Source organism: Pithys albifrons, chromosome 8, assembly GCF_047495875.1.
Source record: "Pithys albifrons albifrons isolate INPA30051 chromosome 8, PitAlb_v1, whole genome shotgun sequence".
Taxonomy (NCBI): domain Eukaryota; kingdom Metazoa; phylum Chordata; class Aves; order Passeriformes; family Thamnophilidae; genus Pithys; species Pithys albifrons.
This window is the reverse complement of record NC_092465.1, coordinates 20725771-20741075: the sequence shown is the minus strand read 5'-3', so window position 1 is coordinate 20741075 and position 15305 is coordinate 20725771. Positions and strand designations below refer to the sequence as shown.

Here is a 15305-nt window from a genome sequence, read left to right as displayed (position 1 = left end):
AGCAGCTTCTAATTGTGTCAAATTAGCAATACCCTCTCCAGAGGAAGTCTACACCTATTAGAGACCCACTGATGACAAGTATTTCTGCCACCAGCTGGAGAAAACTTCTCAGTGGTTAAATCTGTTCCATGCAGGCAAACAAAATAGCGCACACCAGATGTTGAAGATTTACAATTTGGTAATTAACTCTTATCTGAAGCTACTTTGGGACTGCACACATTTATGCAATTTGAGGAATGACTGCATGGCATCAACAAGCCCCAGCACTTCACCAAACCCTGTTTTGCGTACTTGGGAAAAGACAGAATGAAAGCACAAGTAAGAACAACCTGATGGAGTCTAGTCAGGCTTCTCTCAGGCTGAAATTGGGACAACTAGCATGACTTATTTTTCTTAGGCAGAGAAAATAAGTTAAAATAAGTACTGTAAAAGTTGACTAACCAAGACAAACAATAGGGTAAGACAAATACTTATTAACAGGCTTCAGCCACTGACAGTTTCTTTCATTTATCTGTGAAAAGAGATATTCTCCATCAAAGGAAATTTCATGATTCTGTCATAACACCTTCTTTTTTTCTAGTCTATAAACCCTTATCAGTCAGAACAAATTAAGCCAGACCAGGCATGACAGACTAACTTAGATAGCAGTCAGGCAAATGTGCAAGTAACATTTTTCTACATTTAAAGAAAACATTTCTTTGTAAGGTCAACATTAGAATCAATGACAGCATATTATCATCCCTTAACAGTATCCCCAAGATAACCAGACTGCATATATTGTTTGATATACAAGATATCATAAAATAAGTATGGGTTATGGACAGTGCACACATCAGTTTTCCCTCCATGAACAACAGCCTTTCAATTGTATTCCATGGCCATAAACAGCCTAAGAAAAATGAGCTGGGAAAGTATGTGGTGTCCTACAAGTTCTGCTGTGATATTCACCTATGTTGTGAGAACAAAACAAAAAAATCCAAACTTTATACAGAACAACTACATGCAGATTTTGTTAATGATATAATTCCTCTGGAATAAAAACAGTGACTTTTTCTCACAGATTTATTATCACAGCTATCTTTCTCAGAAATTATAGTGACAAAAGGGACTCAAGCCAGAAAAACAATGCCAGAAATAGCTTTACAATTACTGTTCTCTTTTCACTACTGCCTCACTGAACTCCTACACAGCAGTGATTTCTTTCTACATTCCAACACACACCCTCTTCTAGCTTACAGCAAGATGGATCATCCATAGAGGTTTTAAAATTACTAAGAGCCTCACTGCAGCCAGGTGCTTTCTAACAACCATGATACACAGCAATAGCGAGTTTTGAATTCTAATATAGGTGGTAAGGACATGATAGCAATACCAGCCAATATTAGTGAACTAAAATTGAACATATTGTTTCCATACAAATAATTCATGCACAGGGCTAGTTTTTTTCAATGTTCTATTTGTCTAACCCCTCTTGTCTCTCTTGTGAAACAACCAGTTTATACACTTCTGGCATCTACAAATACTGTGGAAGAATAAGAATGTCAAATTCAAAAGCAAGACATTTCACTATTTGTAGGGAACTCAATATTAATCCCACATTAAAGTAAATAACTCATAGATAGAAGAATTCAGAAAGTAAAGTTGACATTATCAGCTATGGCTTCACCCAGCTATGACAGCCCCTATTCTGCTGGCTAGAAATAGTCACATACAGACAGCTCCCTCAGAAGTAATTGTTAGCGGAATTAATGAACCAACAAAAGGCACAAGAAAATCAATAGTCAGAATGGCTTCCTCTGCTAGTCTCCTCCCGCTGTTTCTGACTGGCTAGGTTAAAACAAAGAGGATGTCAATACTCTGAAATGAAGCACACAAAAAGATCCATCAACACACCATCCCATAACTGTTCTCAGCTGGTCTCAGAGACTGCAGAATGTGCTGGGCATAGTGCTTTTCAGGATCAAAGTCAGTGATGGAAGAAGATGAAGGAGAAGGATAAAAGTATGTTCAAAAGCCGTTATTGATGCTCTGCAATTTACAAACACAGAAAGAACCATACTTTAACTGATTACATCTTTTCACTAGGCCAACATAAAGGAAGAAACAGGACAACAAGGAATATACCTGCTGTTATTTATAGATGAAAGATAGATCCCTGAAAACACTCCTGCTAAATTCAGTTCACAGAACAAGTCTCACTTGAATATACAAATCATGAAATCAACTTGGTGGGTGTTCAAAGTGGAAATGGAGAGAACGTAAGTGGGAAATACGTTCTTTCTTTCCACATACTCCAGCTTAAACTTTACAGACTTCTTACTAGTTGTGCTTATATATATATTCTCCTTGTCTACACTGAGGTTCTTTAACTTCAGGAGTATCTTCATTATTTCCTTTTCTTTTGCTTCCTTTGTATGGATGGATTAGATAATCTAAGCTTTTAGACTTTCAATATCAGCCACAGGGCCAGATTAAAGTGATAACCAGTGGTGATGAATTGTGTTTGGATGCTTGCTCTGATGAAAGCATTGTGAATATTTGCTCCCTTGTCTTATGATTTCAGTTTGTCACAGCATGAGTGACAAACCCATCATCAAAGAGGAAAAGATGGCAACTGGAGTGGGGCTAATACATTGTTCTGATCAGCCAGTTTCATAAACAAACAGATCTAGAATGCATGTAGGCAAAGGTAAAGTATAGCCTGGCTGCCGACCAGCTCCTCTGCAATCTTCTAACTGGGCATGAATTTTCAGTCTTTCCTGCAGGCCTATGTCAGATCAGGAGGTACTGCTGACTCTATTACTGTGTCACAAAGAAGTTCTTTTACTCCAGAACTATTTAGCACCTCATCCTGCAACTCCAAGTAAGCACCACAAACACTCTATGAACTTCCATCTTTCATGGGGTCCAGGTAACATTACTGGCATCTTGGGTCCTTCATAATCACATCTCCCTCAAAAATCAGGGTTTTTTCACTTCCCAGAAATTAAGTCTGAAGTTGCTTCCCTCTTACCACAGACTCATGGCTCTGTGTCATCTGCATGTGAGTACAACAGTCATACCAGTTTGCTTCACCTCAAGCCATTTTCTAGTTGAATGGTACTTGCAAGCAGTGTAGTATTAGCCTTAAAGAGACCTGCTGAACATGCACAGAATGTGATCATGCACTTGAAGTTAAATTAAACACTGCCTCAATCTACTGCAGAATCAAGAACAGAACAAGCAACCACTGGGGTTTTCTAGAGTAGGAAGGTCTTAAAGATGAGGGTGAACTCAAGTCACTCCATCTTTTAATATAAATATTCACTAATACTTCAGATTCTTGGTACTTTGATTCTTCTATCTAACTTTCATCAATGCCAGTGGTATTACATTAGCAATCAAATTTCTCTCTGTCAGAATCATTCAATCCCTCTCATTTTCACAGGATTTCATAGATATAACATGCTTTATTCTGGTCTACCACAGTTGAATTTCTCTAATTGAATATGCAGAAAAGCTGAAATCTAGCTACAATGAAAAGATTTGTAAATAATAATTCATGAAACTAAGAAAGCCAAAAAGCAACTTAAATCTGCATCTTTTTCCAAGATATCATCACAATAACTTTCATTCTTTTTTTTCTATGATATCCCCAAAGGACCATATCTGCTGTAGCAGCATCTGCTGTAGGTGTTACCACATGGGTAGAACAACCAAAGCAGAATATATCAAGGACAAAATTCAACCTGTCTCTCCCCTCAGCAGTGATATTATGGTTTGTTCCTCTAGCCTGCCAAAGAATTTTATGAAAACTGTAGAAACTTATTTATTTGGGGGATTTCTATTTCTCTGTCAAATCTGGATGTAACCTTCTGTGAGAAAGGATTTTCTCACAAAACTTCAAGATTGTTTTACTGAGGTTCAACATAAATATCCTTACATCACTGCTGACATTCGAAGTGAAGCAAAAAATAGTCAAGGCATATGCAGACTGCACAATTCACAGAGATGACTAGTACAGCAAACCTCACTAACATGCAAAAAATAAATTTTTGTTTTCACAAAAATGGCAAAATGTATTATTCATGGAAAATTACATTTCCAAGGTTTTCTGTTAGGTACTGTGTATTTAAGAAACTAACTGGAACTAACACTATAATATTAATATTTTCAGTGATGAAAGTACAAATGTTTTTCTGAGAATCAAATTATTGCAAAAATCCACTTATTTCACATAGTAAACCAAGTATTTCTGAGAGTTGCCTTACCCTGTGAGTTAAAGAGTACCTTGCTGCTAACACAGAAATCAACAGAAACGTCTATTGAAGTTTGGACTATCACTGAAAATAAAGCTCCTGATCATTCAAAAGAAGCTGTAATACATTTCATTTATCTGACTGCTAATTAATCAGTTCTGTATCTACAACTCCAAGGACCACATGCTGAATAAAATTATGTACCTAGTCAGCTACCAAGATTAATTATCAAATTAATTAAAAATTATTAAGCAGAAATTATTTTCCAAGACCAAACCCAAATATCTGAAAGACTGTTAAGAAGAATAACTCAACCAATAAGTTCTGATCAGTGCCACTCTTATTGCACAAATGCTATTTATATTAGCCATTTAAAGAGAATTCCAACAAGCAAGTTACACTAAAGCAGTTACACATGATTAAGAGCTAACACATCAGTTTCACCTCAGGCTGTGAACTCAGCACTAAAATGAAGTTTATAATCCCATGAGCCTGTTCAGTTATAAACTGCAGTTGGCAAATCATGTGACTACCAGCTACAATCCCTATGTGTGAAAAATCAATACCTGAGAAGGTTTTCTCTGCCTCCTTTGGCAACAATTTAACAGGGCAAACAAAATGTTTCTTTAGTATTAAAACGTAAGGATGGAGGGCTGTACCAGACTAATGACCCTTTGACCAAACCCAGGCTCTTCGCAGCAGTTTAATCAGAAAGCTTGATATGCTTTGTGTACAGATGAGGACAAAGAAATCTAAGACAGACACAGGATAAACTTGGGAAGAAAACAACAGCAAACTTACATTAGTGACCTATTTTCTGAAACCAGCTTATCTTATATAGGATTCTGTCCCACTAAGGATATCCAAATTCTTCAGGACTGAGATACCTTCCTCACAGGGAGAGCTTGTATCAGCCAGGGCTGCACAGGACTGTGTGTTCTGCGTGCCCGTTCCCATGCCCAGCACGAGACAGACAATACAATGTGTGTTAGCTTAAGATTCTGTCATGGAGGTACAAATAAACTGGTTCAATCCTAGCAGCTTCGCTTCATTAGTACTAAAGATCATTGTGACACTAATTGATGCTGAGCTTGATCTATTTATCAAGTCTTTTACAAGTAGGAGCTGAAGAATTAAAGCCACTTTGTCATTCACAGAGTGAGCAACAACTGCTTAATATTTTGAAGGGATCTTCCTATTGTTTCACAATATACCTTAATTGTATAATGCAATCAATCATAATTCATCACCACAGTTCTCCAGTATTACTTTTACAGCAGTTTTATTCTAATGAGGATTTTTAATAAGAAGAGATACTGTCTTTTATCCATAAAAAATAATAATAAACTGTTAATCATGATACAAAGAATATCTCTTAGAGCTGACAATGACTCTTGCTTAAGATGAAGTATTTTCATCAGGGAGCTAGTTGTTATGCATTACCAGCATGTGTGCAGTAGCCTAGCGTGACACCAATTTGCATAATTTCTCTCCTTTAACAGGCTTCAAAAATAATAATAGGCATACGAGATAGAATCCATTAATTTTAAACTTCCTTCAGCAGCTATCTTCATGGAGCAGTTATCAAAAGAATTAAGTTTAATAAATTATAAATGCATTATTCGGGTTATGCTATCTGGGCCTATAGCCCAGTTGAGTTTTGTAACAAAGACCATGGCAAATACACAGGCAATTGGCTTGACATCTCCCCACATGAAAAGACTGAAAAAAGATGGCAGGACAGTGCCAATATCCACTGCTGCTCACAATGGACTACTGAACTTGAAAATCAGTTAGGGGTTTGGGGGTACAGACAGGTAGAAAAGACACACGTGGATACACAGAAGCTGCTCAGAGCTGTTATACCTGTGCATGTTATCTAATAACACCTTAATATATAGGGAGTAACAAAAACAGCTGTGGTTTTTTGCTGATCTGAACACAAAAAATACCTTACCATTTGTTAATATTTAAGGAAAGCAGAAAGATTAATGTGTTAGCAAATTAATATAACCACTGATGGATCTTTTCTTATCTCCTTGGCTTATGCATTTGTATATTGTGACTTGAATAGCAAGCAATATTGCTGCAGTACTCTGAGTCTCTCAGATATTCATCCAGTAAAAAGTGCACCTTTGTAATTTAGACATTGGTCCACTCTACTACACATTCTGATATATGGTCTTCAATAAGAAAGATCTGGTTTGTCTTTATCACACAAGAGAAGATGCCTGAAAGTCTACACAACTGACATTTAGGCCTAATGTCCACTAATACAAAAACACATCACCAAAATACTCAGCTGTCCCATTAAGTGAAAAGGTACAAGCACCCCAGGAGGAACAGTAGATGACAATATGGACAAGAGCAAAAATTCTCCAAGCTTGCTCCTGCCAGCTACTTCACACTGAGAAGCACTAACCAATTTCAATTCCTACTGATTCGGGGGATCTGAAGGAGATTAACACTTCTAAGAGCTGTGATCTTGAAGACTGAACAGCTTAATAACAACAACAACAAAATTGCCCATGAACTTTCAGAACAGAATTTAAACACAGAATGAAGTACCAAACTGGCCTTTTTTCACAATTTAACTTTTGGACTGCTGCAGATAGTCCTTAAGAAACTTAAGAGAATGTCTGAACTTAATTTACAAAGAGAAAACAGGTAAGAATGCTGTATCATGCACTGGGTACAGTAACTGTGACATAGAATAACCAACTTTTAGCAGTTCATTACCAGCTATTTACTTTTTGTTTATGCATATTGTTCAGTTAATGGAACAGCTCTGTGCTCAATACTGTGGGCTTTCAGAATCTGAAAGAAGAAAACATTCTGTGATACCATTTCAAGACATAGAAAGAGAGAATAGAAAATATAGTTGCATGTCACCACAAGCAGGACAGAACTGAGATACCAGTTAAGGTAATGTAAAAGTAAATTAGATTGTACAGACAATATGAAACAGGATCCACTGCACAACATTTGCATCATATATATAAAAACGCCCTACCTTCAGTCATCATGTTCTATCACTTCATGTGGCAGTGGGTCATTTCTCCTCAGTAAGGATACCCTCTGCAAACAGCCCTAAATCCTAACTCTGCTTAAGCAGAGAGTACCTGCTAAAACACCAAAGTTTGAAGCAGAATAAAAGCACAATGAGCCAAACAGAAACTGGCATTATCCATTCAAGAAAGCTATTTTTAAATGGTAAGAGTGATGTGGTGTAATTAGGATGGCTCCTTTTACTAGAGTCTGCATTTCAAACACAATCCTAGGAGTTAAGAGAACTCAAGAAACACTCTTGACTGTAACTCACTTCTGTACTACAGAAAACATATTTTATATAGGCTTCAGGTTTTCTATTTACAAACTGGACAAACTAGTACCTTTCAACTATAATACCTTGTATTGAAAGGTGTCTCCTTATACAGACATCCCAAGCTACAACTTTAAACATTACATCATTGTTCTGTTGCAACAGGCCTCACAGAAGTCTCATCAGCTGTCCCAAGGAAACAGCCCAGAGGCAGCCCCACGGTTTGCCATTTGTAAGTGCCTCTTGAAGCTCAGAGCACGTGCATTTCGGCTTCTCTTGTCAGACACATGACTTTGTGGACTAGCTCAGCCAGACACAGCAGTCTGCTGGCAGCTTGTTCTACAGTGCCTTGGAACACTCATCTCACAGCAAGGGTATTTTTAAAGGTATGTGTGAGGTGAAATAGATATATGCACAGACCTAACAGGGTTTCTGAAAGCCCCTTTACTTCAGCTATTACAAGGAACATAAATAAGCAGTCAAACAGACAGACAGCTTGTTTTGACTTCATTGTCCCAGCTTCATCTAAAACACTAAGGTTCTAACTCACTATAACTAGGAGTCTCCCAGTCTCTTCCTCCAAGATTGTGCCATTTACTCTGAAACACATTTGCTCTTCTCTTCTTAGTCACTCCTCCTGATGTCTGCAGAATACATCCTTTTTGTGAAAAGATTTGCCTTCCAAATGCCTGATTTGAATCCTTCTCCTCTAATCTTCTGGCCTACCTCGTTCAAACATGCTGTGTGACCAAAATCTTCCACTGAAGTCCAGCCTCCTAGTTTAAGTTTAACGTTTGATAATTGGCTTGTTACACTGAGTATTCAATCCTTTAATGCCATTCACTCATAAAAATTAATTTTTTTCTCTCATTTAGCTTTTGGCAGATGCAAAGTTTATTTCAACCAATCTCCAAAAACAGAAGTATAACAGTTAAGACAAATACAATGCCATTCAAAATGATGCTTGTAAGTCTGAGAGATTTACACAAAAAACATCACAATATCAAAAAGAAATTATGTATTGTGTACAGATTCCCTGAATTGTCCCAACCATTCATATCCTTTTACTATACACACATATCTATAAATAGACTTCCTCCCATCACTACTATGAAAGGTTTGTTACCCAGCTTAGAAAAGCAACAGTTGCATCAAAAAGATACTAACTTGAGGGTGTTCCAGCAAAAACAAGATATTGTGCTGCTTCTTTGGAAATTGCCATATCTGATTTATATCCTTGTGGTATCAGTTGTACAAAGGTAATTTTCTATAATGAAATATTTATTTCCTGTTGTAGTGGATACCTGAGATAGTCATAAATATTTATATATTCAGTTAATTCACTAATGAAAACTGAACTAATTCTAAAATGGGATGTTACCTCAGAGGCATGTTGACCTCACAGTATGCTCAACTTTTACATTAGTGAAGGCAATCACCATATGGGAAGCAACTAACAGATGGAAGAAACGTGATACTGAAAGCATGGTACAGCAATGGGCTAAGGTATCAAGATAGAATATTTTTGTGCCTACCTCAGAAAAATTACCTCACTTTTCTCTGTCTCTGGTTTCCCGATTTATGTGTAATAACGTACTCCACTCATGCCTCTTTGCAATCCCTGGGCTTCTCACGAGCATTCCGGAGAGATTTCCTTTTCAGCAATGGAAATATCTCTTCTTCTTAGACTGGCTTTTGCACTTACCTGTGCAACTCCACTATCTTTACAGCCTCTAAGCAATATTTGGGGCTGCTTGCTGCCTGAAATTAGTTCAGTACTATCCATGGATTGCGAGAGCCTATGGGCACTAATTCCTTCAAGTTAGTTGGCTGTATTGATATCATCCCTCACCTAAACCAGGTCAGCATAAACAGATTTATTTATTGCATCCACAGTAAGACCACAAGAATGCAGTTTACCAAGGTCTGTGAAGTCGAAAGAACAGAAATGGAAAAAAAACCAACCAGCCTACATCCATCTAGACTCAGATGAGCCTTGAAAAGTCTTCTTATCTAATAAACTCACAGCTCCTTTTTCAGCTCATATACCCCTCACAGAACGGGAATCCTACTTTGGCAACCATTTTTGCTTCATAATCCATCCCTGTCTCTGGGGCAATTCCCCTTTGTCTGCACCAGTGGAACACTAACTATTAGTCATTTCTCTAAGAAGGAAGTAACCTGTTTCTCCATCAAACTACTGCTTTCCACATTGTGGAGAGACTGACAGCTTTAAGACTCACATGAAAAGTCTCACCTGCCTTGTAACACACTTGATTATTCAGATTTGGCTCAACTTTTCACAATCCATTAGTCCACTGGGAAGCATAATATCAGCTGGAAAATGGTCAAACCTCAGAGAACAAGACTCCCTAAATGTTAACATTTAGTTTTTCATATATTTTTACACTGTAAACTAACAACCATTCTTTAAGCAGACACACAAATGGGATCAAGACATGTCTCATTTAACTGAGTATTTTAACAGAAGCCACATGTGATAATAATGAATGTTGTTGAAGTTAGATACTGGTTTAGCATGCAATCCTACTTTTTAAGGATGTGGTAACAAAGCATTTCCAAGGTAAAGTCGCAATCACTGGAAATGTTTTGCATTATGTACCATATCTACTGTGTTTATCTCATAATCTCTCCTGGCTTGCCTCTCAGAACCATTAATTCAATCCTCCATCTGCTGCAGTTGCTCATACTGCAGGTGACATTTATGTTAGGTTTGTTTCCTCAGAAGAAAATGTATTAGAAAAGGTAGTCTGACAGGTCTTTGTATCCATTTCACAGGCTACACACAAATTATAAAGACCATCCATGTAACTATTGACAGAAATGATGAGAGAACAAGTGAAGACAACATGATTTGCACCAAACATGCCCTCTTCTTTCAAGTGAGGTGGAATTAATCACATCTATTATTCATCCCTACAGTAGGTTTAAAACACAGTGTAAAAAAATATACAAGGAGACACGAAAACTGCCATCCCACTCTACACCTTTTACAACTCCTGCTTCATGTACTCACACTGAGTTTATTCCCCATACACCCAGGAAAACTGCTATTAAACAGCAATACTGCACTCTTTCAATATCAGAAATAAGGAGGTTTATATTTTTTTCCCAAAACATGTTTTATATCAATTCAGTAGAGCAAACAGAATGGTGTAACAAATAGCTCAGTGACAAGTTGTATCGACATACCACAAGGTGACCGGATTGCCCCATGGCAGAGAGAATGTCAGGGAATACTGGTAACATCCAGAATGCCCAGCTAACATCTCTAGAGATCAGAAACCTGAAGGAACGTGAAGGAGAACAACTTCTGCTCTCCTTGTACCTCCAGGTTTTGCTGGCTAATCCTAAAGTATTAAAAAGTCTGCAATAACAGGGACAAGGAACTTTCCAATAATTTCTCCTTTTTCTAAATAAAAAATGAAAATAACCTATAATGAAGAACAGCTGCTAAAAATGGTTTCTAAAACAAATGCCTCAGTAAGATGACAGAATCTGCAAAATCTGCAATGAGCTGCTAAGCATTTGCAAGCAAATAATTTTCTACCACCAGCCAGTCTTGGTATGTTCAGAGCACTGACCCTCAGGCCTTCTTAACCCTAGGGCCAACCTTTTCTCTGAAAATCATTGTACTACACTAAGCTACTTCTCCATTTTCATCTTCTCTCTGTTTATTGTAAGGAGATTCCAAGAAAGAATTTACTGAAACCTTTTGTTTCTGCCTGCCTTTCAGGCCCAAATGAACCACAGTTTCCCTTCTACCCTTTCGGTTCACACTAAGCTTGACAACAGAGAATAGTAGAAGTAGGAAAACCACGGAAGAGATGAGAACTGTCAACAGCACTAGTCACCAAAGAATAACTGAACAAATTATTCTTACAGGTGGACTACCATGAACAATTTTCCTTTCTGTGACATTTGCACGCTGCTTAAACTGAGGGCAGAAGTAGCAGAGAACACTGTTTGAATCAGGAAACTCTCCACCAGGCACAGTTCAGTAATATTCTGATTGTGCAGGAAAATATTTATGAAACAATGGATGGGATTTTTCTTTTTCCAAGCAGTAATAAAATGGAAAGACAAGGTTCCCTTTGGGAACTCTTCTAGTTCTATGCCTGCTCAGGAGATCATAAAGAACAGAGACAGCACTCCTTCAAACCTTTTTAAGTAGCACTTTTTGTTGTATCAGATTTCAATGCCAGAGAAAACATTCCTTAAATATTTCTATATTTTCCTTTATTATCCACAAAAAAGTTCCAGAGATGCCTCTACCTTCCTATACCTAAGTAAGAGCCCAGCCTATTTTTACATACAACACACCATTTCATATGAATCTCAAATCTCTATTTAGTGTCCTTCTTACAGCAGTACTTAAGCAGCTCATGGTAAAAAAATGCCCTCCCCTTCTGCAAGACACCTTCTGCACTGTGGGATACTATCAACTCTTTACCAAAACATTTACAGCATGCTGCTAATTAGTGACACAGAGTCCTCCTAAAACACTGTTCTGCAAAAAACTCTCTCCTGAAAGTCACAGGCAGAAAACAGAACACCTGGAACAAGAGGATGCAGGACTGCAGTTAGAAAGCTCTATTTTAAACTTGCACATCTGAGTCCAAACATAAGAAAAAGGCTGGGAAGGCAGCAAAGATAAGGCACTGTGGCATACCTACGAGTTCAGTACAGCCTCCATTGCAGAGCTTGGAACTGCATCAAGGACAGAGTCGAGGGTTTACTGTGAACAAGCTGATACACTTGGGGCTTAGGGCAGCCTTACCAGAGTAGGTACTGCAACGCTCCACAAGATCCTCCACCTAGTCCCAAAAACATTTATATATTTTCAAGTCACAAAGCATTTTGGAGAAGCAGCTGTGGCATATAGTACAGATCAATGTGTATTCTATAGCTCTAGCTATCTTACAAACACAGCTTTGTCAAGGACACAGGCATCTGCTGGCTAATAGGAGTTAAATCTTTTATACACATGGATAACTGCGTATCTCTGCAAAAAAATGTGCTAATCTAACTACATTTTGTCTTGCAAGGGTGAAGATCACCTTAGCGAGACAGTGCCAACTGTCTTGTCATTAGCTCCATTATCACAGTGACTGAAAAACAGCTACTCTTGTTACTACACACATACATAAGAACACCATGTAAGAACTTTTGGGGTTTTTAAAAAGAGCTAACACAATGTAAATCCTTAGTTGGAACCTGTTACCTACAACATTAGTATTTGCAGTGAACTGATTTTTCTTTTTAAAATTTTTGATAATGAAACCCCCAGGTTTTATTTCACAATAGGTTGACACTGACAAGGCCATGAATTCTGATAAGAAACAGAGCTACCATTTTTTTTTTTTTTGGCAAAAAACCCAAGCAGGAAAAAGTATACCATGAGTCAATTCTTCAGACAGGACTTATAATGAAAGCAGCACAGGCTGCACTCTTCACAATCCATTCTTTCTTATACTATGAAGGTTGTAAAAGCTTATTCTTCCTCCAATACTTTAAGTTCTGCACCACATCATAACCAACACTACAAAATCATAACTTGAGACTCACAGTCTTTGGGTTTTTTCCTCTTTTAAAGGAAGTCACAAGTAAGGCCTATAGAAACTAAGCACTGAATTTTCTTTTGACATGACTAAAGACTTCCCTAAAAATATACCTAAGAATTTAACAGTCACAGAAATCTATTTCATCACACCATGTACAACTCAGTTCAAAAGTCTCTCTATAGCTAGTAGCTCCTGAACAGTAGTAGAAAGAGAAGTGGCTGAACAAACCCACAATCACAAGGACAGTTCTACCCTTAGGGAATGTTTGTGAAAGGAATTAACATCTCTAGTGCAACCTGTCAAATACAGTCATGCTGGTACAAATGTATGAAGGCTCCTTTGCAAAGCAACAGTCAGTAACTAATATTTTTAATTACATGTTCTTAGTAACTTTCTTTCACAATGTTTTTGGCATTAAGATGAAATCAATTGTCAACTATTTTGCCCAGCTCAATAGATTTCATTACTTGAGAAAGAAAAAAAGAAAAAGGTGAAGAAATACAGCTCAAGCAGAGTAACAGTTCCCAGCTACTAGCTGACCATCTGTAACACAATTATGACATGTTAGCAGAAGGAGACAAGGACTGTCTATTTTGTGGGAAGAGAGTAAGAACGGCACATTTGTTTTTTCTCCAGGGTGCCATAAATGATGACATTTAAAAACTCTTTCTTACCTAATCCAGTTTGCTCCAGGATTTGCTGTGTTCTCAGCTACTGCAACAACAAACAGAAAGAGCAAAAGCTTGACAGTCTTCACGACACTTGAGATCTTTGGCATTTCTCCAGCTATTTCAAAGTAACAGGCTACCCAAGCTAACAGCTGTTGACATATACAAATCCAACTGACTGGATTATAGTCCTATTCCAAGGCTGACTAACAGCAAAAGGTGAAAAATTAAGGGTTTCATTCCTTACCTGACATAGCTCTTGTTAGCCATATGCCCAGCAAAAGATACTGTCTCTCTGAGCAATAAACCTAGAATAGGTAAAGGTTGAATTATTAACAAGAACATGAGAAGGCCTCAAAAGCACATGATGAATGAAACAGAAATTCAAAGCTTGCAGTCTGATTTAGTTTGCAAAGGGAACTTAGCTGAATCAATCTATTTTGAACACTAAATGGCATATGGAAAGAAGGATGATGCTTTATTGCAATGCAGAGAAACAATGAACACAGTCCCTTAAACTGCCTTCATACCAGTCTGTCACAATGTAGAATTTGACTAAAACAGAAATATCTGGCTTTTATCATGTGGTTCTTGTACACATTCCTACTCCATTGGTCAGTTCTCTTTTCAGTCACTAACTGCTTATGCACTTCCAACACTCTGTTTTGGCCTCCAGCTTTTTGTACCCCACACTGTAGATGTGCTCTGCAAGCAACTTAAAACTGCACTGATACAGTCTCTAAGTTCATACTGTATTTTGGGTTTAAAACTGGGTCATCCAATTACCTTTGAATATGGCACAGCACAGCAGGAATGAAATCTATGGATATCTGGGCAAAGGCTGGATCTACTTTTGTGTGTTTCGATATTGCAGATAGCAATTAGGAAGTACCAACCAATGTAAGAAACCTTGCCAGAATGAGAGGACAAATTGACATCACCTTCACCTCTCAAGAGAGAATTTTCTAGTTCCTCTGTGTTCTGTTCTGCAGAATTGTTATTATGACTTGCAATGCCATGCAGCAGACACTAACAATTAGGAAAGCATTACATTATCTGTTCAGGCACTTCATAGTGCTCCATCTAGATGCTAGGTTCCTAATTCTAGGGGTGGGAGACACAGGACTCATCTTTAGTATTCAAATATGAACATCCACATCGAAGTTGGACATCTCAACTGACATTCACAACAATGAGAAAGTATGTGTGGCTCGGCTTCGTGAACGAAGATTTGGGAAGGGCTGTCCCCACATGGGTGTGCCCTTCCAGCCTGCGCAGTGGATTTTAGGTGAGGCTCAGCGTGGGCAGAACTGGCCCCACCGTTTAAGTCCTGAGGTTCATCTGCCACGGCCAAGCGAGCTTGGACGGTGCCAGTGAAGTCCTCAGGACTAGAACCTACAGCACCCGGCATTTCCCAGGAGGTCTCCCATTCAAGTACTAATCCGGGGCTGATCCTGCTTAGCTTCCGAGATCTGACAGGATCGGGAAAGTA

The 15305-nt window shown here is 38.1% G+C and overlaps 1 protein-coding gene across 1 annotated transcript in view; it reads right to left on the bottom strand.

Annotated features, from left to right (window-relative positions):
- Positions 1–13839, bottom strand: part of MYO3B (myosin IIIB) — a 184252-nt gene extending 170413 nt beyond the window's left edge. The window contains exon 1 of the mRNA XM_071562075.1: positions 13820–13839. The gene's annotated coding sequence lies outside the window, so the exon portion shown is untranslated. The remainder of the gene's footprint in view (positions 1–13819) is intronic.
- Positions 13840–15305: the final 1466 nt, after the last annotated feature.